At 37.2% G+C, this 22926-nt stretch overlaps 1 protein-coding gene and 1 pseudogene across 2 annotated transcripts in view; both read right to left on the reverse strand.

Moving 5' to 3' along the window:
* The window catches only part of SPRY3 (sprouty RTK signaling antagonist 3), a 141273-nt gene that overhangs the window by 24747 nt on the left and 93600 nt on the right, over positions 1-22926 (reverse strand). The window lies entirely within an intron of this gene.
* LOC117077207 lies at positions 5497-7042 on the reverse strand (annotated as a pseudogene). The gene has a single exon (XR_004434699.1). The product of XR_004434699.1 is annotated as a 60S ribosome subunit biogenesis protein NIP7 homolog (transcript).

Here is a 22926-nt window from a genome sequence, read left to right on the forward strand (position 1 = left end):
CTACTTACACAATCTCAATTTCAGCATCCCCTTTTCAAGCCATCTTTTCCTGTTTTTTCTGCTCACTCCTTCTAATGCCCCAATTCCAACATTTTCTTGAACCTACTGGGACCTCAAATCCATTGACCCCTATTACTTTTTACTGCCATCCACTCTATGCATGTTTTCACTTCTACTCACTTTAGATTTCATGGTCCATCATTACAATTACACTTCCAAGCATATACCATTAACTTCTTTTCCCTTCTTTCAGTTCACTTTAATGAAATATACCACCTAACATCCTATTGTCAATTGACCGGAGTGATGTGGCCACAAGCCCAGGGACACCTGGAGCCCCCAGGAACCGGGAGAGGCAGGAAGGATCCTCCCCTAGAGGAGGAGGAGGCCACGTGGAGACAGAGGCAGAGACCGGAGGGAGCGCGGCCCTGAGAGACCTACGCCTCTGTGTCTGTGTCTCCTCTTCTGTCTCTTACGAGGACACTAGACTAGTCTAGTGTCCTCTGTCAATTCCCTTTCTCTCTTTACTACCTCTGACCTTGGGGTTATTCCAGGTTTCTACTGGCAAAAGAGAAGACTTCCAAAAGAGTAATTTTGCCAGTAGAAACCTGGAATAAAACTACTTTAAACATGGTTTATAAATGGCAATTGTTTTCATTGATACTATCTTTATAGCCAAGTGTTTACTATCTTGTTAAGCATGGCCACCAATCTTATATTTAACATACACACATCTCTGGTACTTACCAGCAGCAGGAATAGTTCCTTTCTAGCATGTCACTTGAACCATACTAAAAGAATAGGATGACAATCTAGCATGTCACTTGAACCATACTAAAAGAATAGGATGACAAATGTAATTCTCACCCTTTCTCCCTTTCTGGAGCAGTGCTATCCAGCATGTGTTCCACACACCAGTTCCAAAACTGTTACCAGTCCCTTATGAGATAAGTATAATAAGTATATAAATCATGAAAGTATATAATTATACTGATCAAGTATACAAATGGTAAGTATTTAGAAATTTTTAGAGCATTTCACATTGCTGGTTTATCCAAGTGCATCATTTTCTGTTTTACAAAAGTCCATGGCCGATTGGAAATTAAAAAAAAAAAAAAAAAGTTCCTTCACCACAAAGAGTTGAGAAGCACTGCTCTAGAGTGTCTCAATAATGCTTTTGGTCAGGTGGCATAGTTTCCCTTCTTGTATTACCTTTGTCTTCCTCAGAGCTGGCCTTAAAGCCAAGGGACCTGGCTGCCTTCCAGGCAGTCATTTCCGCATAGTTTAATAGCTATAGCCAGTGAACTGAAAGTGCATTTCCTGCCACCATACTGTACAATTATTACTAATGTAATAGGAGAATGCACTTCTGGTTTTGGCACTGATATTTGGGATACTGCATCAGGGTTGGTAGCTTAAAAGAGTGGGCAATATTTTGGAGTATGTATTAATGGAGATAGAACCACTAGGAATACTTCCTGTTAAAATATGCTATATTTGATCCATTTAGAGATAATTTAATAAGATGATACTTTAAATGAAAATAGGAAAATCTCTTCTTATGTGGGGCCATGAAACTTTGCTCAAAGGAAGTTTTAAGGAGGTGGGTCTTAGCTCATTTTAAGAAATACGTTTCTAACTACTGATGGAATAGTTTTATTAGGTAAATGCTCAAAGACTGATTTACAAACTGTCATTGGTTCTCTAATAATGAATCCTGCAGTTAGTTGAAAATTAGATTAAGCTCTAGGGTCCCTTCCAAAGCAGAATTATATAATTAGGTGCTGAAGTAGATTTAGGCATCAAAGGAAGGAAAATTAACTTTGAATCAGGAGTCATTAAGTGTGACGTCCTGTGATTCTCCTTAATTTAGAGAAAAATTCTGCGATACTTCAGGAAGGATGTAATACTGAGGTCATTTGAAGGCTGAAAGTTTACTTGGAGTTGTACGTGGTCCCAGATCCACAGTTTGGAGCCAAGAGGAGACAATAAAAGATTTAAAGAAAGTCCTTCCAGAATGTGCAATTAGTAATATCCGAGAACTTACGACTCAAACACAACCAAGATAAAGGAAAGAGTGAAAAGGAACTGGTCACTATTGAAACAATCTTAAGACTTGACATAAACAAAATGTTTTCTCCCCTTTACATTCATAAATAGAGGGTTAACAGCTATTTAGGTTACTGTTGAAGATTTAAATCTTGGAGAATAGAAAATTTAATTGAGGGCAAGATGATTTTCTAATTGTTTACAAGGTCTTTTTATTGCCTTTTGTTCATTAAAATGAAAAAATTGTATTAACAATATTAGAAAGTTAATATGTTGCTAATGAGGTTCTCCTCTACTGGAATAATTTCTAAAAATCAAATAAATAGGAAAAAATTAATGTTAAATTAGCTACAGTGTCTGAATTAATTTATTTCTGCAAATTATTTCTGACCAAATGTCTCAGAAACAATCAGTGTAAAAGATTATTAATAATTACTTGCTTACAGGTATAAAAGAAAGTAACATGAAACTTTTTTGAAGAAAAGAGAAGAATTTTCTTATGAGCCAATTCATACTGCTGCAAATATCTTGGATCCAAGACCAAAAGGTAGAAATGTAAATATGATAGCACTGCTGCTGCTGCCCTAGATTGAATTACAAAACAAGCAGCACATTTAGAAATTTATGCGGGAAAAATCCTTTCAAATGTGTCTGAATACAGAGCAGTTACAGTGTTTGTGCAGTCATGCAGTTTGGACTTGTGCCAAGTGTAACGCTCTTATTCCTGGTCCCACCCTTCTGATGAGGAATCTGAAGGCTAGGTTACAATTCAAGGTCTCTATGGCTAGCTCAAGCTCCTACCCAGTGTTTCTGAGCTTTTATCCCTACTAAGTTTGCTTATGAAAATAACAATATTAATAACTAATGTATATTTGATGCTTACTATATGCCAAGCATGATGCAAGGTAAATGATATATTTTAAGTTTCACAATAAACCTATGAGGTAAATACGTTTATGTTCAGATGGGGAATTTGATTCTGTATGAGGTTAAAGAAATTGCTCTAGGTCACATCATTGTATCTGTTCCATTATAAATCTGTTGAGAAATCAGTTTTTCTGCATGTCAAGGATGATTTTTGTTTGGAAGACAAGGCCAGGTATCTTAGAACAATAAGGTCTCCCAAGCCTCAACATCTAGCGGCCGCCCTCACAGGTGACTTCCCTCAACACAAGATTTTGTCTCTTATTCTTGCTAGTTGCTTTCAGCCACACCTCTAAGAAGTTGTCAGTAGCTCTCAATAGCTGCTCTTCATGATGATCCTTGTATCAGTCCCAGCCTTATGGGCTCCTCAACAGTGATATAACTTAATATTACAACAGGTCTCTGATGCACCCTTAAATGACAGAAACAATTAAAAAATAAATCAAAGATCTTTATCCCTGCTTCAAGGAAAGAGTCTCTGGAACATCAACTAGCTGACCCCCTCTAGTTGCCTATTTCTAATTTAAACAAAATTTGGGGAATGAAGGTTGGTCTGGGATAAGTTTCTCAAACTTGAAGAAAGATGGTTTTCTCTAGGGTAATTCCTGAGACTTGCATAGGAGCTCTATTCTCCCTAAGGAACATTTGAATGCTGGGAAAATGAGACTAGGAACTGAAAGATGCTTCTATGTTCCTTAGACATGAGTTCAGATATTATTGGAAGTTAGTAAAGAGGCTTTGCACTCAGTAGCTTAACATCCTATTCTTCCTCAATTCTAAGTATTCCTAAAATACAATTTGAATCAGACACACACCAGAAAGAATCCCTGAAGCCCAATCCAATGAACGGGGGGAGCATGAAAAATCTAAGCATTACCTGGAAAATCTTCTACAAAACAATACACAGGTAAAGTGGCCCCAGGCCAAACAAAGGAGTTTGCTAAGAGTGGTGCAGCAGGTTTCTGTTGAAGACTTTGTTTCCTTCCAGTAATGCTCTACACAATGTGAGCAATGGTTCTGTGAGGCTGTGGTTCTGTCTCTCTGACTTTAGTGCCCTGGGTCTGCATTCATGTTGTATTTTTTTCCTTCTGTTTTTGTGACTAATTTTCTCTGTGGGACTAGTATTTTTCTGTACAGCATGACACTGAAAGAAACACTTTAAACTGCGTTTGCCAGGAAAAGTCACTTCCCATTTGGAATCCTAAGTGAAACTGACACCACACTTTAAGATTCTAGGATTGTTGCAGGGAAATGTCACCCACAACATTTAAGATTCCAGGAAGCAGGAGCCCTATTGTTGCTGTTTAACCACTTCTTTCCCATTTTGGTGGCAAGTTGCTTCCTTTCACACTAACTGCCTCAGAAGATCCTGAGGAGATCATGGTGTCTGTCTTTGCAAGAGCATGCATTATGGTAGGACATTGCCTTCATTCTGTTCCTTTTTCTCCAAGACTCTTGCTTATTCTCCCTATTTGGCTGGACTTTCTACTGTAGGACTACCTCGGAATCCACACAAAACCCACAGGGTTTTAGAACTGCCTTGAATTACATGTTTTCCCAAACAACCACCCAGTTCATAGGTGGCCTCACCTGTGAAGTCTCAGAGTTGCAAGATGCCTTGAGTCTTAGACTGTCTTCCGTCTTCTTTCTCCCTTCTGCACCCCCTCTGGCCAAAGTTGCCCAGTCACACTAAATTGCATTCCTTGCAGTGTTGCATGCTTCCTTTGGGCAGCTTGGCTTTTATGAATAGATGAGGATAAAACTGGGATATGAAAACACATTTATCTCTTTTTTTTTCATATAAAAGCAGGAGTTGGTAATGTTTTATTCTTAAAGACTTCATGTTTGGAACTTAAAATAAGCAGTATATTCATTAAAGAAATAGTTTAGTTTTGCAATACAGTAGTCTTTAAATTTTTTGTCTATAAGATGTTATTAAAGAAATATTCTAACGATCTTAAAATAACTTTGGGAGGCACGGGAAGGACAAAGGGCCTGAATTTTTATGTCGCGGTCTCTGATCAGTGCTTTTAGTCCAATCCAGTCAAGTAAGTAAAGGTTCATAGAAAAATTATGTTTTATAAAATCATAGTGATGAAAAAACATTCCAGCCTAGGATCATCTCATCCAAGAAAAATACTGAGAAAACAGCTTGTAAAAAAGAAGGCAATATAATCAAATTATACTCATAAAACTCTACACTTAATAACAGGAATATATAATATATATAATATAAAAATAATTCTTACCATTTATTCCACACCTATCATTCCCCAGGCACTGTACACTGTACAATCAGCCTAGGATCATCTCATCCAAGAAAAATACTGAGAAAACAGTTTGTAAAAATTTATTTATTTATTTTTGAGACAGAGTCTCACTCTTTCGCCCAGGCTAGATTGCAATGGCATGATCTCGGCTCACTGCAACCTCTGCTTCCCTGGTTCAAGCCATTCTCCTGCCTCAGCCTCCCAAGTAACTAGGACCACAGCCATCTGCCACCACACCTGGCTAATTTTTTTATTTTTAGTAGAGATGGGGTTTCACCATGTTGGCCAGGCTGGTCTCAAACTCCTGACCTCAAGTGATCCACCCACCTTGGCCTCCCAAAGTGCTGGGATTACAGGTGTGAGCCACTGTGCCCAGCCTACAATCATGATTTCTAATTCCAAAAATCAGAATTTCTAATTCTCAGGTAGATGGCCAAAGCTACTTTTTTAAGTTTCGTGTCTTTTTAAAGAGAAGAAAGTGAACCTTATTAAAGCTGAATGACTCACTCAAGGCCATATAGCTGATAGATGGCAGAAGTGGGGTTTGAATCCGTTTTTCTTCCATACCACACACCAATTACTGTATAGAAAAATAGCTGAATTGCTCTTATTATTTTAGACAAATTTCATTTTTAAAACCCCACATGTGGTTTATTATTCTGTTATGGAAATGACTAACTTGCATATTAATAAAAAAGACAATCCCTGTGTTCTTATCATGAGTTTAGAAAAAAAAGTGTTATCATAGATAACAATAAGCTATTCTTGTTCCTAGTTCCAATGATTTTGAACCTATTTCTCAGAACAAGAAGCCCTCTGATTCCAATATGAAACAGAGTATTCTATTGCATCACAAACACAAAGATCTGAAACCCCATTTTTGAGCCATCTCTGTATATAATAAGAATCCAGCCTGCATTTGTCAATGATAGAGAGTACAGTAAATAAGAAGTCCTTGAAGAGGTCAGAGTGTTGACAAAATTCAGCATGATGGTGGAATCCACACAACACAGGAAACAAAGCTCAGCCCTTCCATACAGCCGTCTGTCCTTGCAATGACTTCGTTTTAAGTCAACGTCTCTTCATGCCGCACGTATTCCCCAATGTCTGCCTGATGAAATACCACGATCGCCATGGGGTCTACTTTTCTGCAGTCTTGTGTAGATTTTGCAAAGGGATGTCTGCCATGGAGTACACCACCACTCCCTGGTACTGAGAAGTATTTTCAGTGATTCGACCCAGACCACATTTCAACACATGGTTCCCACACAGGAAGGACTGCTCTGCACCAGGCTTTATCCACACTTTATACTTGGCATAAGGTGCAAGGTAATCCAGGGGTGTGACGTGCAACCAAAACTTGTGGGTTTTAGTGACTTTTCCAAAGCAGGACCCCAGCGACACCAGCTTGTCCCCAGAGATATTAGCGGCCAACTTCATAATCTTTTCACTCCCATAGTACACCTGGTCGTTGTGCAGATGGAAACAGTAGATGCCATCGGGCTGGTCCACCAGCAGCTGAAGATTCTCCCCAATGTATCTGGCGATCTTCTCAAACATGACACGGGTCTCTTCTTCAGTCAAAGGCCGCATTTTCTCCCTGGGTTGGAACACCGGATCCTCCTATCTCTTAATATAATATAAATATATAAATGGAATTATTTAAAATTGTCCATTTATGTCTAGCTTCTTAGCATAATGTTTTCAAGGTTCATTCATGTTGATGTATCATGATTTTATTCCTTTTTTATTTTTCAAGTTATCAACACTTATTTACATACTTGATAAATTTGTTGGAATTTTTAATTGTTTTATGTTCCAGGAGGAGTATATTTGCCTCATTTCAGGAACTATGTGGACATTCATTTGTTGAGGATTATTTGGTGTTTAAAATTTACCCCCAAAAATATACTGAATTGCACAAAAAGAAAAGTTCTTGATAACTTTCTGGTTTGCTCAAAGACTCTCAGGTCTTTACATTTCTAAGGCATTTTTATACATATTTTACCCTCACAGTATTACTAAGAAAGCAGGTGCTGCCATCCCTATTTCAAACATAAAGAAACTGTGACCCAGGAAGAACAAGTAACATGCCCATTGTCCACGTATCTCCATGCCTTATCTGGTATTAAGTCCAGGGGCCCTTATTCAGCATCATTTATACCTCTAGTCTAACAGAAGCTCTTGGAGGAGGGACACTTGGCATGACCATGTGCACATCCCCAGAACTAATTCAGAGTACTGCTATGGGGAGCCAGTTCCCCCAGATCTCTGACACACTGGTTAGGCTTGCTGTGTCCCAGGCCATGTCTGTGATTTTATTAAGGATTTTTGCATCCAGGTTCATCCAGGGATATTGGCCTGAAGTTTTCTTTTTTAGTTGTATCTCTGCCAGGTTTTGGTATCAGCATGATACTGGCCTCATAAAATGAGTTGGGGAGGAGTCCCTCCTTTTCAATTGTTTGGAATAGTTTCAGAAGAAATGGTACCAGCTCCTCTTTGTACCTCTGGTAGAATTCAGTTGTAAATCCATCTGGTCCAGGGCTTTTTTTCGTTGGCAGGCTATTTAATGCTGCCTTGATTTCAGAACTTGTTATTGGTCTAATCAGGGATTCAGTTTCTTCCTGGCTTAGACTTGGGAGGGTGTTTGTGTCCAGGGATTTATACATTTCTTCTAGGTTTTCTAGTTTATTTGCACAGAGGTGTTCATAGCATTCTCCAATGGTTGTTTGTATTTCTGTGGGGTCAGCGGTGATATCCCCCTTACCATTTCTGATGGTGTCTATTTGATTCTTCTCTCTTTTCTTCTTTATTAGTCTAGCTAGCAGTCTATTTTGTTAATTTTTTCAAAAAAACAGCTCCTGGTTTTGTTGATTTTTGAAGGGTTTTTTGTGTCTCTATCTCCTTCAATTCTGCTCTGATGTTGGTTATTTCTTGTCTTCTGCTAGCTTTGGGGTTCTTTTAATTCTTTTAGTTGTGATGTTAGCTTGCTGGTTTGAGATCTTTCTAGCTTTTTGATGTGGGCATTTAATGCTATGAATATCCCTCTTAACACTGCTTTAGCTGTGTCCCAGGGATTCTGGCACATTGCCTCTTTGTTCTCATTAGTTTCAAAGAACATCTTGATTTCCACCTTAATTTCATTATTTACTCAGGAGTCATTCAGGAGCAGGTTGTTCAATTTCCATGTGGATGTGTGATTTTGAGTGAGTTTCTTAATCTTGAGGTCCAATTTGATTGTGCTATGGTCTGAGAGACTGTTATGATTTCAGCTCTTGTGCATTTGCTGAGGAGTGTTTTACTTACAATTATGTGATCAATTTTAGAGTAAGTGCCACGTGGCATTGAAAGGAATGCATATTCTATTGTTTTTGGGTGGAGAGTTCAGTAGATATCTATCAGGTCTGCTTGATCCAGAGCAGGGTTCAGGTCTTGTATATCTTTCTTAATTTTCCATTTTAATGATCTAATATTGACAGTGGAGTGATAAAGTCTCCTAGTATTATTGTGTGGGAGTCTTAGTCTCTTTATAGGTCTCTAAGAACTTGCTTTATGAATCTGGGTGCTTCTGTATTGGGCGCATATATATTTAGGATAGTTAGCTCTTCTTGTTGAATTGAACTCTACCATTATGTAATGCCCTTTTTTGTCTTTTTTGATCTTTGTTGATCTAAAATCTGTTTTGTCAGACACCATAATTGTGACCCCTGCTTTTTTCTGCTTTCCGTTTGCTTGGTAAATTTTCCTCCATCCCTTTATTTTGTGCCTACGTGTGTCTTTGCACATGAGATGGGTCTCTTGAAGATAGCATACTGATGGGTCTTCACTCTTTATCCAGCTTGCCATTTGATGTCTTTTAATTGGGGCATTTAGCTAATTTACATTTAAGGTTAATATTGTTATGTGTGAATTTGATCCTGTCATCATGATGCTAGCCGGTTATTTTGCAGACTGTTGATGTATTGCTTCATAGTGTCACTGGTCTCTGTACTTCAGTGTGTCTTAGTAGTGGCTGGCAAAGATTTTTCCTTTCAATATTTAGTGCTTCCTTCAGGAGCTCTTGCAAGGGAGGCCTGGTGGTGATAAATTCCCTCAGCATTTGTTTTTCTGAAAAGGATCTTATTTCTCTTTTGCTTATGAAACTCAGTTTGGCCAGATGTTCTGGGTTGGAAACTCTTTTTTTAAGAATGTTGAATACTGGCTCCCAATCTCTTCTGGCTTGTAGGGTTTCTGCTGAGAGGCCTGCTGTTAGTCTGATGAGCTTCCCTTTGTAGGTGACCTGGCCTTTCTCTCTGGCTGTCCTTTACATTTTTCTCTCATTTCGACCTTGGAGAATCTGACAATTATGTGTCTTGGGGTTGATGTTCTCATGGAGCATCTTACCGGGGTTCTCTGGATTTCCTGAATTTGAACGTTGGCCTGTCTTGCTAGGTTGGGGAATTTCTTCTGGATGATATCGTGAAGTATGTTTTCCAACTTGTTTCTGTTCTCCCCATATCTTTCAGGTACCCCAATCAGTCGTAGGTTCAGTCTTTTTACATAATCCCATAGTTCTTGGAGGTTTTGTTTGTTCCCTTTCATTCCTTTTTCTCTTTTCTTGTCCACCTGTCTTGTTTCAGAAAAATAGCCTTCAAGCTCTGAGAGTCTTTCCTTCACTTGGTCTATTCTGCCATTGATACTTGTGATTGCTTTGTGAAGTTCTCCTGTTGTGTTTTTCAGCTCCATCGGGTCATTTATGTTTCTCTCTTAACTGGTTATTCTGGTTATCAGTTCCTGTATCATTTTTTTCATGATTCTTAGCTTTTTTTGCACTGGGTTAAAACATGTTCCTTTAGCTTAGCAAAGTTCATTATTATCGGGGGAACCTGCCCCCAATATTTCAACATAGGTTCTTTCTATTTTCCATAAGTGTTGGCCAGCTGAGAAATAAAAAGAAAGAGTACAAAGAGAAGAATTTTACAGCTGGGCCTCCAGGAGTGACATCACATATTGGTAGGACTGTGATACCCACCTGAGCCGCAAAACCAGCAGATTTTTATTAAGGGTTTCAAAAGGGGAGGGGGTGTGTGAATGGGGAGTAGGTCACAAAGATCATATGATTCAAAGGGCAAAAAGGAGAACAAAGATCACATCCTTCCGAGGAAACAGGACAAAAGGCAAAACAGAACTACTGATAAGGGTCTATGTTCAGCTGTGCATGTATTGTCTTGATAAATAAAACAACAGAAAACAGGGTTCAAGAGCAAAGAACCAGTCTGACCTCAAATTTACCAGGGTGCGGTTTTTCCCCACCCTAGTAAGCCTGAGGGTACTGCAGGAGACCAGGGCATATTTCAGTCCTTATCTCAACCACAGAAGACAGACAGTCCCAGAGTGGCTGTTTATAGACCTCCCCCCCAGGAATGCATTCCTTTCCCAGGGTCTTAATTATTAATATTGCTTGCTAGGAAAAGAATTTAGTGATCTCTTCCCTACTTGCACATCCATTTATAGGCTCTCTGCAAGAAGAAAAATATGGCTCTATTCTGCCCGACCCCGCAGGCAGTTAGACTTTATGGTTGTCTTCCCTTGTTCCCTAAAATCGCTGTTATTCTGTTCTTTTTCAAGGTGCACTGATTTCATATTGTTAAAACACACGTTTTACAATCAATTTATACAGTTAACACAATAGTGGTCCTGAGGTGATGTACATCCTCAGCTTACGAAGATAACAGGATTAAGAGATTAAAGTAAGACAGGTGTAAGAAATTATAAAAGTATTAATTTTGGGAACTGATATATGTCCATATTAAAATGAAATCTTTGTAATTTATGTTCCTCTCCAGCCGGTCCCTCCATTCGGGGTCCCTGACTTCCTGCAACACATTATTACTCACCTTATGAAGCCCACTTCTGTCAATCTAGCCATCTCAGCCTTGGCCCAGTTCTGTGCCCCTGATGGAAAGGTGCTGTGGTCATTTGGAGGAGAAGAGACACTGTGGCATTTTGAGTTTTCAGTGTTTTTGCACTGATTCTTTCTCATCTTTGTGGGTTTATCTTTGATCTTTGAGGTTGCTGACCTTTGAATATGGGTTTTTGTGGTGTCTTTTTTGTTGTTGTTGCTGTTGCTTCCTGTTTGTTTGTTTACCTTTTAACAGTCAGGCCACTCTTCCACAGACTGCTGCAGTTTGCTGGGAGTCCACTCCAGACCCTAGTCACCTTGGTCCCTCCCTCACCTGCATATATCACCAGTGAAGGCTGCAAAACAGAAAAGATGGCAGCTGGCTCCTTCTTCTGAAAGCTCCGTCCCAGTGGTCACCAATCTGATGCTGGTCTGAATACTCCTCTAGGAGGTGTCTGGAGATCCCTGTTGGGAGGTCTCACCCAGTCAGGAGGAATGGGATCAGGGGCCAGCTTAAAGAAGCAGTCTGGCTGCCCTTTGACTGAGCAGATGTGCTGCACTAGGGGGAACCCCACCACCTTGTCCAAATCACCCAGACTCTCCAGAGCCAGCAGGCTGGAAATGCTGTCAGCTGAACTGCAGAGACAGTGGTTGCCCCTCCCCCTGGGGGCACCATCTCAGGGAGATCAGAGTTATGTCCATATAACCCTGACCAGAATTGTTGAAATTCTCACAAGGAGTCCCTCCCCGCACACCTCAGTGAGGAGAGATGGGTTGGGATCCCACTTAAAGAAGCAGTCTGGCCATGATCTGGCACAGCAGCAGCTGTGCTTCCTTGTGGAGAACTCCTGCCGATCTGGACCACCTGGACTCTCCGGAGCCAGCAGGCTAGAACGGCTGACTTGAACCACAGAGATGGCATCTGCCCCTCCCCCCAGGAAGTCAGTCCATCTCAGACAGTCTCCAGCCTGCTGCCTCTGGCCAGCTGGAATTCTAACCCAGTGGGTTGTAACTTGTGAGGTGCCATGGAAGTGGGGCCCATAGAACAATGCCAGTTGGCTCCCTTTATTCAGCCCCCTTCCTAGGGGAATGTACAAATGATATCCCACCTCAACTGGAATTTCCAGGGGCGGAGTATGCAAAGCTCCTGTGTCTCCATGTGTGCCTGATCAGCTACTTTGCTGAGACTCTATACAGCCCTGTGCTTCAGACCCAAGGCCCTGGTGGTGTGGGCTCACAAGGGGATCTCCTGATCTGCAGGTTGCAAACATCTGTGGGAAAAGCGTGGTTTCTCAGGAAGGGTTGCACAATCACTCACCACCTCCCTTGGCTGGGGGTGGGGCTATCCTGGCTCTGTACCACTCCTGGGTAGGCCATCGCTCCACCTTGCTTTCCTTGCTGTCCATGGGTCAAGTCATCTGCCTAGTCAGTCCCAGTATGAGAACCTGGATACCTCACCATTTTCATTCCTCTCCATGAAAGCCATGGACTGAAGCTGCTTCTAATCTACCATCTTAGCCTGTCCCATTTGTTTTCTTTAGTTCAATGTCTGTTCATGTTTTTGACCTTTTCTAATGGATTGTTTGATTTTTTTTTTTTTTTTACTGCTGAGTTCTGAGCACACTTTATATATATTGTGAAAACATATTCTCTGTTGCAGTTGTGAGTTGCAAGCATTTTTTTCCCCAATTTGTACCTTGTTTTTTCATCCTCTAAACATCTTTTCCCAGTGCATTTTTTTCATTTTGATAAAGTCTAATTTAGCAATTGTTTTCTTTTAAAGATTTGTGCTTTTGGTCTCAGGCATAAAAACTCTTTATCCACCTGTAGTTCCCAAAGATTTTATCCTATGTTTACTTCCAAAAATGTTTTACAGTTTACATTTAAACCATGATCTATTTTGCATGGATTTTTGTACAAGGTGTGAGAATTAGGCCCTAATTATTTTTAAAGGTGAATGCAATCAAATATACTTGGGCAACTCAAATTTAATTAAAAATAGAAATCAGAGGTGGTAATAATATAAGGTTAAATACACTCTTATATTCCCATGTTCCAATTCATACTCCATTTGAAGGTATAGAATCTTCCTAAAGTACAATTCATATTGTATCACTCACTTGCTTAAATTCTTTCAATACCTCCTCACTTACCTTAGGATAAATTCTAAACTCCTTACAATGAGCAAAAGGCTTCACATGATTTGGGTCCTCTCCAGTCTTATTTTTGCCTCCCTGCTCTCTATCCCCCAGTCACATTCACAATCCAGCCACAGTGAACTTCTTCAGTCTCCTAACTATCACATCCAGGTCTTCAAACATGTTTGGAACATTTTTTTATTCATTCTTTACTTGGTTAGCTCCTATTTATCCTTTAGGTCTCAGCTTGATCATAACTTCTTCCTAGAAAGCCTTCCCTAACTCCCCATCTGCGTTATATTGCCCTTTCTATGTTCTTACATAGTACTCTGTATGATCCTCATTACGGCATTTTTTTCATTGTATTACAGTTGTCTGTTTACTTGTCTGCATCTTACCTCTAGATTATGAATCTCGTAATGACAAGGATTGTTTCTATTGTGCTCACCATTGTTTCACAGATAACTAGCATGCCACCTGAATCATATTGATGTTCAACAAATATTTCCTAGCAAAGACATGGAATCAATCTAGATGCCCATCAGTGGTGGATTGGATAAGAAAATGTGGTACATATGCTCCATGGAATACTGTGTAGCCATGAAAAAGAATGAAATCATGCCTTTTGCAGCAACATGGATGCAGCTGGAAACCATCATACTAAGCAAATTAATGCAGGAACAGAAAACCAAATACTGCATATTCTCACTTCCAAGTGGGAGTTAAGCCTTGGGTGCACATGGACATAAAGATGGCAACAATAGATACTGGAGGCGCCAAAAGAGGGGAGGGAGAAAGGGGATAAGTGCTGAAAAATAACCTATTGGGTACTATCCTCATTATCTGAGTGACAGGATCATTCATACCCCAAATCTCAGTGTCACTCAATATACTCATGTAACAAATCTACACATGTACCCACTGAATCTAAAATTACAGTTGAAATTATTTTTTAAAATACACAGATAAAATAATAAAACATTTTCTTATAGACCAAAACACACACACAAGTACTTGTTGAATAAATACAATGGACATAGAATATTTAAATAATGTAATCAACAATGTTGATGCTACACTTAGCATATTGTTAGAAATAGTTTTTAAATATCTATAAAAAGGTTATAGAATTCATTGTATAATATACGACGAAGAAAATTCAAATTTAAAAAAAATAAGAAACAGAGGACAAGTTGACCGTAATATAATTAAAATACAATTAAAATAAAAATTAAGTAAACAAAATGCAAACACTTAGAAATTTTTAAACTTCACCTTAAATATATTGGGCAGAGACAATTCTTAAAATGCAGTAACTCTTAAGAAATCTTAAAAATTAAACTAAATTGATTTTGGGTTTTGGTCTGACATGTAAAGAGCTTGGAAGTCATTCTCTTATCTTCACAATAAGAAAAAAGCTGAAAAACTAAAAATCAACAACTCTTCTTAGATCCATCAAAGAATCGACGTCACAGGACAAGCCATTGCCATAAAAACTGGAGACACATATAGGTAGATACAGAGAATCACAGCTTACTTGGAACAGAAACCACACTGAAGCCAGCATGGGATAGAAATACTTAAAGGGAAACTGGCTAATTATTGGAGACTGAGTGCAGAGCAGCTTGAGAGATAAAAACTCCTGAAGGCCCAGCCTTAGGGGAGCTCCCCAAACTTTTGTGAATTTTACCTACAGGATCCCCACCAGGTTCTCAGGGTGAAGGCTGAAGAAAAACCCCTTATGCTTCTGGCAAGGGGAGAGGGAAAGTAACCACTTTGAAATACACCCAAAGTGTTCTAGTCTCCTTAACAAATTCTTGCCCTCAAGAGAGACTACTTTACAGAGCCTAACCAATGTGGATTTTATCAGAACCTAAACAACTTGAGGGAAGGGAAATACCCAACTCCAGACTCCTCTAGCCTTCCAGTTGGAGAAGAGAAATACCCAGTTCTACTCTGAAGCACTTGGGAGGTCACAGCCCAGAGGCACAGACTCACTAAAAGACAGACATCATTAGAGAACTATAGAATGCTTTCCTTCCTTCTACCTTACCAATACATCAATCCAACTCCTGTATAATAACTGAAAACAACTGAAATAGCTGAAAACAACTGCAAGTATCAGACTCTATTTAAAAAGAAGTCTCTAGGAAAACTCACAGAGACAAAAACAAGGATACTAGAGGAAGTTTAGCCCCGATGCCTACAGCTACAGCAAACAGTAAACAAGCCTAACTCATAGACAGATGAACATAAAACCTCACATAAAGACCTATTTACCTCAGTTCCTTTGACCTTTTATTATGTCCATTTTACAACAATTACAAGACATGCTAAAAGACAAAACAAACAAACAAACCCAAAACCAAAGAACAAAAAAACAACCAGTCTGAAGAGACAAGGCAAGCATCAGAACCAGACTTGGATGCAGCAGAAATTTAGGAATTACAAGACCAGAAATTTAAAATAGCTATAACTAATATGTTAAGGGCTGTAATGGAAAAAGTGAACAACATTCAAAAATAGACAGATAATACAAGCAGATAGATGAAAATTCTAAGAAAGAATCAAAAGCAAATAAGCAAATGCTAGAAACAAAAAACACTATTACATACATAACGTCTTCGATGGGCTCACCAGTAGACTAGACATGGTCCAGGAAAAACTCAGTGAAACTGAAGATATGGTAATATTAGCTTCCCAAGCTGAAAATCGAAGAGAAAATTACTGAAAAAATAGAATATTCAAGAACTGTGTGACAACTACAGAAGATGTAATGTACATGTAATAGGAATCCAGAAGAAGAAAGAGAGAAAGAAACAAAATAAATATTTGAAATAATAATGGCTGAGAATATTCCAAAATTATTAACAGATACCAAACCACACATCCAAGGAAGCTCAGTGAATACCAAGCATGAGAAATAACAAAATAAACAAACAAAAAACTACACTTAAGCACATCATATTTAAACCACAGGAAAGCAAAGATAAAGAGAAAATCTTGAAGGAAACCAGAGGGGGAAAAACACCTTATCATTAGAAGAACAAGGGTAAGAATTACAGAAACTTATCAGATACCATGAAAGCAAGAAGAAAGTGGAACCAAGTATTTAAAGTGTTGAAAGAAAAAAAAAAAAACACCAACCTAGAGTTCTATATCCAATTAAACTGTCCTTCAAAGTGAAGGAGAAATAAAGACTTTCTCATACAAACAAAAATTGAGGAAATGTGTCACCAGTAAGCTTGTCTTGCAAAAAATGTTAAAAGAAGGTCTTCTCCTTCAGGGAGAAGGAAAATGATATAGGTCAGAAACATGGATCTGGATTACAAAGGAAGAGTGTTCAAAAACACATAAATGAAGGTAAAATAAAATTGTATTTGTCTTATGTTTCAGTGGCTTACCAGGTAAAAGTTTGTTCAAAATAATAAGAGCAATGACATATTGGATATTGCTTATGAATAAGTGAAATGTATGACAGAAACGTTTAAGGGATGGGAGAGAGGAACCAGGAATATTTTTTATAAAGTACCTGCACTTTCGGTGAATCAGTATGGTGTTATTTGAAAGTGGATTTAGATTAGTTGTAAATGCATACTGCAAACTCTAGTACAACCACTTAAAATGTTTCAAAAGAACCAAACAATATGCTAAGAGAAAAGAGAACACTGAATCATATAAAATGTTCAACTTAAACCAGGAAAGAAAAGAAAAAGAGTGGAAGATAGAAAAAGATAAAGAACCAGGGGAAAAAGAGAACAATTATAAAAAGGTACATATTAATCAAACTATATCAATAATGACTTCAAATGTGAATGGTCTAAATACACCAATTAAAACATAGATTATCAAGTGTATAAAAAACAAAGAACTAACTGATAGAACTACAAGAAATAATCCACGTTTATAGTTGGAAATTTCAACATCCTTCTCTCAAAAATCAACAGATTCAGCAGGCAGAAAATCAGGATATAATTGGACTGAAAGCACTGTTAATTAACCGGACCTGATTGACATAGAATGCCAATTCTATAAATTCTATAAATGTGGAACATTAATCAAGATAAATCACATCTTAGGCTTTAAAACACACCTTAACAAATTTAAAATAATTAAAATCATACAAAGTATTCTCTTAGACCACATTGGAATTAAACTAGTCATCAGTAACAGAAAAATAGGAAGAAAACCCCCAAAACATTTGGAGATTAAACAACATACATATAAATAACACATTGGTCAAAAATGAAATCTCAGAAAAGTTAAAAATTTTTTTTAACTAAATGAAAATAAAAGTATAATTTATTGAAATTTTCAGAACGCAGCAAAAGCAGTGCTTAGAAGGCTATTTATAGCATTTAAAGGATATATAAAAAAGAAAGATATAAAATCAATAATATAAAATTTTACCTGAGGAAACTAGAAAAGAAAGACAAGTTAAGTCCAAATTAAGTAGAAGAAATAAAATAGTAAAATTAGGGCAGAAATCAAAGAAATTGAAAACAGGAAATTAAGAGAGAAAATCAATGAAACCCAAATCTAGTTCTTTGAAAAGATCAACAAAATAATAAATCTCTAGCCAGGCTAACCAAAAAAAAAAAAAAAAGAGAAGATAGAAATTATTAATACAGGCATATCTCTTTTATTGTGCCTTGAATTAATGTGCTTTGCAGATTTTTTTTTTTTTCAAATTGAAGGTTTGTGGACACTCTGCACCATTTTTCTAACAGCATGTACTCACTTCTTGTCTCAGTGTCACATTTTGGTAATTTTTACAATATTTCAAACTTTTTCATTACTATTATATTTGTTATGGTGATCTATAATCAATTATCTTTGACATTACTATTACAGTTCTTTCAGGGTGCCACAAACTGCAGCAAAGTTAACTGATCAATATACATACATATATATTTTATTCAGCATATATATGTGTATGTATATGTATATATATCAGCATATATATGTATATATATACACATACCCACCTACTATGTGTATATATAGTGTGTGTGTGGTGTGTGTGTGTGTATAGAGAGAGAGTATATGGGATATTTTGATGATACAGACATACAATGTGTAATGATTACATCAGGGTAAATGAGATATCCATAATCTCAAGCATTTATCCTTTGTGTTACAAACAATCCAAACATACTCTTTTAGTTATTTTAAAACATACAACTAAATTATTATTAAATATAGTCACCCCGTTGTACTATCAAATACTGGAACTTATCATTCTTTTTACTTTTTTGCACCCACTAACTATTCCCCTTCTCTCTCCCCACTACACTTTCAGTCTCTGGTAACCATCATTCTGCTCTCTGTCTCCATTGAGCCCAGTTGTTTCAATTTTTAGCTCCCATGACTAAGTGAAAATAAAAAATGAAAGCAAAGATTGTCCTTCTGTGCCTGGCTTATTTCACTCAACACAATGACCTCCAATGCCATCCACGTTGTTGCAAATGACAGGATCTCATATTTTATATGGTTGAGCAGTGCTCAAATGTGTATATGAACCGCATTTTCTTTATTCATTCATCTGTTGATAAACATTTTGGGTTCCTTCCAAATCTTGACTATTGTGAATAGTGCTGCAATAAACATGGGAGTGTAGTTATCTCTTCAGTATACTGATTTCTTTTCCTTTGGGTATATACCCAACAGTGGGATTGCTGGATCATATGGTAACTATATTTTTAGATGTTTTGAGGAAACTCAAACTGATCTCCATAGTGGTTGTATTAATTTATATTCCCCCTGACAGTATGAGGCTTCCCTTTTCTCCACATACTTGGCACTATTTGCTATTGCTTGTCTTTTGGATAAAATCATTTTAACCGGGCTGAGATATCTCATTGTAGTTTTGATTTGCATTTCTCTAATGATCAATGAGGTTGAGCACCTTTTCATATGACTGCCATTTGTATCTCTTCCTTTCAGAAACATCTATTCAGATCTTTTGCACATTTTTAACCCTTTTCCTTTTTAGTAAAAGAAAAGTGCAGCTCACTACCAGCACTCATTTAATTTTACATAAACACACTCTTTGAGGCTGGAGCAAATCTGACTGATTTTCAGTGTAAAAATAAAATATAAAAACTGTTCTTGGAGTTTTTTTCTAAACAGAACTAACATCAGAATCATCTGACTCATCAGAATCGTCTATTTCGGAAAACTCGGATTCTTCAAATGAATCCTCAGCCAAAAACTGTACAAGAACAATGATAACGTGACATCTAGGAAGGCTACATTTTCTAAGATTTGACATTTTTATCAGTTGAGATTTACTATATTTTGTAAATGGAAATACCATTACTAAAAACAGAATGCTATATATAGAATGATGTGTTTTGTTTTCAAAGTCAGTGTACTGGAGCAATGCAAAAATAATACTTATCTTACTTTCATTTCCTTGGTTAATACTTGCAAGCACTGTTGGCAAGTGTTCTTAAGGCCAATGGGAAAAGGGCTAATAAGATTGTTAGGTTTTTTCATATAGAGTTGTTAGAGCTCTTTATATATTCTGATTATTAATCTCTTGTCGGGTGGGTAGTTTGCAAATATTTTCTCCCATTCTGTGGGTTGTCTCTTCATTTTGTTGATTGTTTCCTTTGCTGTGCAGAAGCTTGTTAACTTGATGTGATCCCATTTGTCCAATTTTGCTTTGGTTTCCTGTGCTTGTGGGATACGACTTAAGAAATCTTTGTCCAGTCCAATTTCCTAGAAAGATTCCTCAATGTTTTCTTGTAGTAGTTTCATAGTTTGAGATATTAGATTTAAGTCTTTAATCAATTTGGATTTTATTTCTGTACAAGACAAGAGATAGAGATTTAGTTTCATTCTGCATATAGATATCCAGTTTTCCCAGCATCATTTATTGAAGAGTTTGTCTTTTCCCTAATGTATGTTCTTGGCATCTTTGTCAAAAATGAGCTCACTATAGATGTATGGATTTGTTTCTGACTTTTCTATTTTGTTCCTTTGGTTTATGTATCTGCTTTTATGCCAGTATCATGCTGTTTTCTTTACTATAGCTCTGTAGTATAATTTGAAATCAGGTAATGTGATCCTCCAGTTTTGTTCTTTTGGCTCAGGATAGCTTTGGCTATTCTGGGTCTTTCGTAGTTCCACATAAATTTTAGAATTGTTTTTTCTGTTTCTGTGAAGAATGTCATTGGTATTTTGATAGGGATTGCTATGAATCTGTAGATTGCTTTGGGTAGTATGGACATTTTTACAATATTGATTCTTCCAATCCATGAACATAGAATATCTTTTCTTTTTTTGTATGTCCTCTGCAATTTCTTTCATCAATATTTTATAGTTTTCATTGTAGAGATCTTTCACTTCCTTGGCTAAATCTCAGGTATTTGAATTTATTTGTAGCTATTGTAAATGTGATTATTCTCTTGATTTCTTTTTCAGATGGTTCACTGTTGGCATATAGTAATGCTACTGATTTTGTATCTTGATTTTGTATCCTGCAATGTTACTGAATTTGTCTGATCAGTTCCAATAGGTTTCTGGTGGAGTCTTTAGGTTTTTCCAAATATAAGATCATATCATCTGCAAGCAAGGATAATTTAACTTCTTCCTTTCCAATTTGGAGGCCCTTTATTTCTTTCTCTTGTCTGATTGCTCTAGCTAGGACTTCTAATGCTACGTTAGTAACAGTGGTGAAAATAGGTATCCTCGTCATGTTCTGATCCCCGTTCAGCATGATACTAGCTGTGGGTCTGTCATATATGTCTTTTATTATGTTGAGGTATGTTCCATCTATATACCCAGTTTTTAAAGGGATTTTATAATGAAGCAATGTCAAATTTTATCAAATGCTTTTTCAGCATCTATTGAAATGATCGTATGATTTTTGTCCTCCATTCTGTTGATATGATGTATCATTTTGACCAATCTGTGTATGTTGAACCATCCTTGCATCCCTGGAATAAATCCCACTTGGTCATGATGAATGATCTTCTCAATGTGTTGTGCAACTCGGTTTGCTAATATTTTGTTGAGGATTTTTGCATCTATGTTCATCAGGGATGTTGGCCTGTAGTTTTCTTTTCTTGATGTGTCTCTGTCTGGCTTTGGTATCAGAGCAATATAGCCTCATAGAATGAGTCTGGAATTATTCCCTCCTCCTTTGTTTCTTGGAAGAGTTTGAGTAGGATTGGTATTAGTTCTTCTTTAAATGTTTTTTAGATTTCAACAGTGAAGCCATTGGGTCTCAGGCATTTCTGTGTTGCTGGAAGACTTTGATCCTATTACTTGCTACTGGTCTGTTCAGGTTAAAATTTCTAATGGTTCAATCTTAGTAGGTTGTATGTGTCCAGGAATTTATCTATTTATTCTAGATTTTCCAATTTATTGGCACATAGTTGCTCATAGTAGCAGTTGATCCTTTGAATTTTTGTGGTATTGGTTGTGATATTTCCTTTTTCATCTGATTTTACTTATTTTCATCTTCTATCTTTTTTTCTTAGTGAGTCTGTCTAAAGTTTTGTGAATTTTGTTTATCTTTTTAAAAACCCGACTTTTTCTTTTTTTCGTATTTTCTATTATTTTCTTCATTTCAATTTCATTTATTTTTGTTCTGATCTTTATTTTCTCTACTAACTTTTAGTTTGTTTTGCTCTTGCTTTTCTAGTTCTGTAAGAGGCATCATACAGTTATTTATTTGAAGATTTTATTCTTTTTTAACATAGGTGCTTATAGCTATAAACTTCACTCTTAGTGCTTTTGCTGTATCTCATAGGTTTTCATATGTTGTGTTCCCATTATCATTTGTTTCAAGAAATTTTTCAATTTTCTTCTTAATTTCTTCATTGACCCACTGTTCATTCAGGAGCATATCGTTTAATTTCCATGTATTTGTATAGTTTCCAGAATTCCTTTTGTTATTGATTCTTAGTTTTATTCCATTGTGGTCAGAAAAGATGCTTGATATTATTTCAAGTTTTCGAATATTTTAAGCCTTTTTTTGTTACCCCAAAATATAATCTATCTTAGAGAATGATCCACGTGCTGAGGAAAAGAATGTGTATTCTGCAGCTGTTGAATCAAACATTCTGTAAATATCTATTAGATTCATTTAGTTTATAATACAGACTAAGTCTGAATTTCTTTGTTGATTTTTTGTTGGATATCTGTCCAATGCTAAAAGTGGGGTGTTGAAGTCTCCAGCTATTATTGTATTTGGGTCTCTCTCTTTAGCTCGAATAATATTTGCTTTATATATCTGGGTTTTCCAGTGTTGATTGTGTATATATTTAAAATTGTTATATCCTCTTGCAGAATTGACCCTATTATCATTATGTAGTGTCTTTCTTTGTCTCTTTTTATAGCTGTTGTCTTGAAATCTAGTTTTTCTGTATACGTATAGCTACTTCTGTTAATTTTTTGGTTTCCATTGGCATGGAATATCCTTTTCCATTCCTTTACTTTTAACCTATGTGTGTGTTTAAAGGTGAAGTGTTTCAGTGGGTGCAGCCCACAGAGGGCAAGTCGAAGCAGGGCAGAGCGTTGCCTCACCTGGGAAGCACAAGGGGTCGGGGGATTTCCCTTTCATAGCCAAGGGAAGCCATGACAGACCATACCTGGAAAAATGAAACACTTCCACCCAAATACTGTGCTTTACCCACAGTCTTAGCAACTG

Source organism: Trachypithecus francoisi, unplaced genomic scaffold (assembly GCF_009764315.1).
Source record: "Trachypithecus francoisi isolate TF-2019V2 unplaced genomic scaffold, Tfra_2.0 Lachesis_group6, whole genome shotgun sequence".
In the NCBI taxonomy this organism is placed as follows: domain Eukaryota; kingdom Metazoa; phylum Chordata; class Mammalia; order Primates; family Cercopithecidae; genus Trachypithecus; species Trachypithecus francoisi.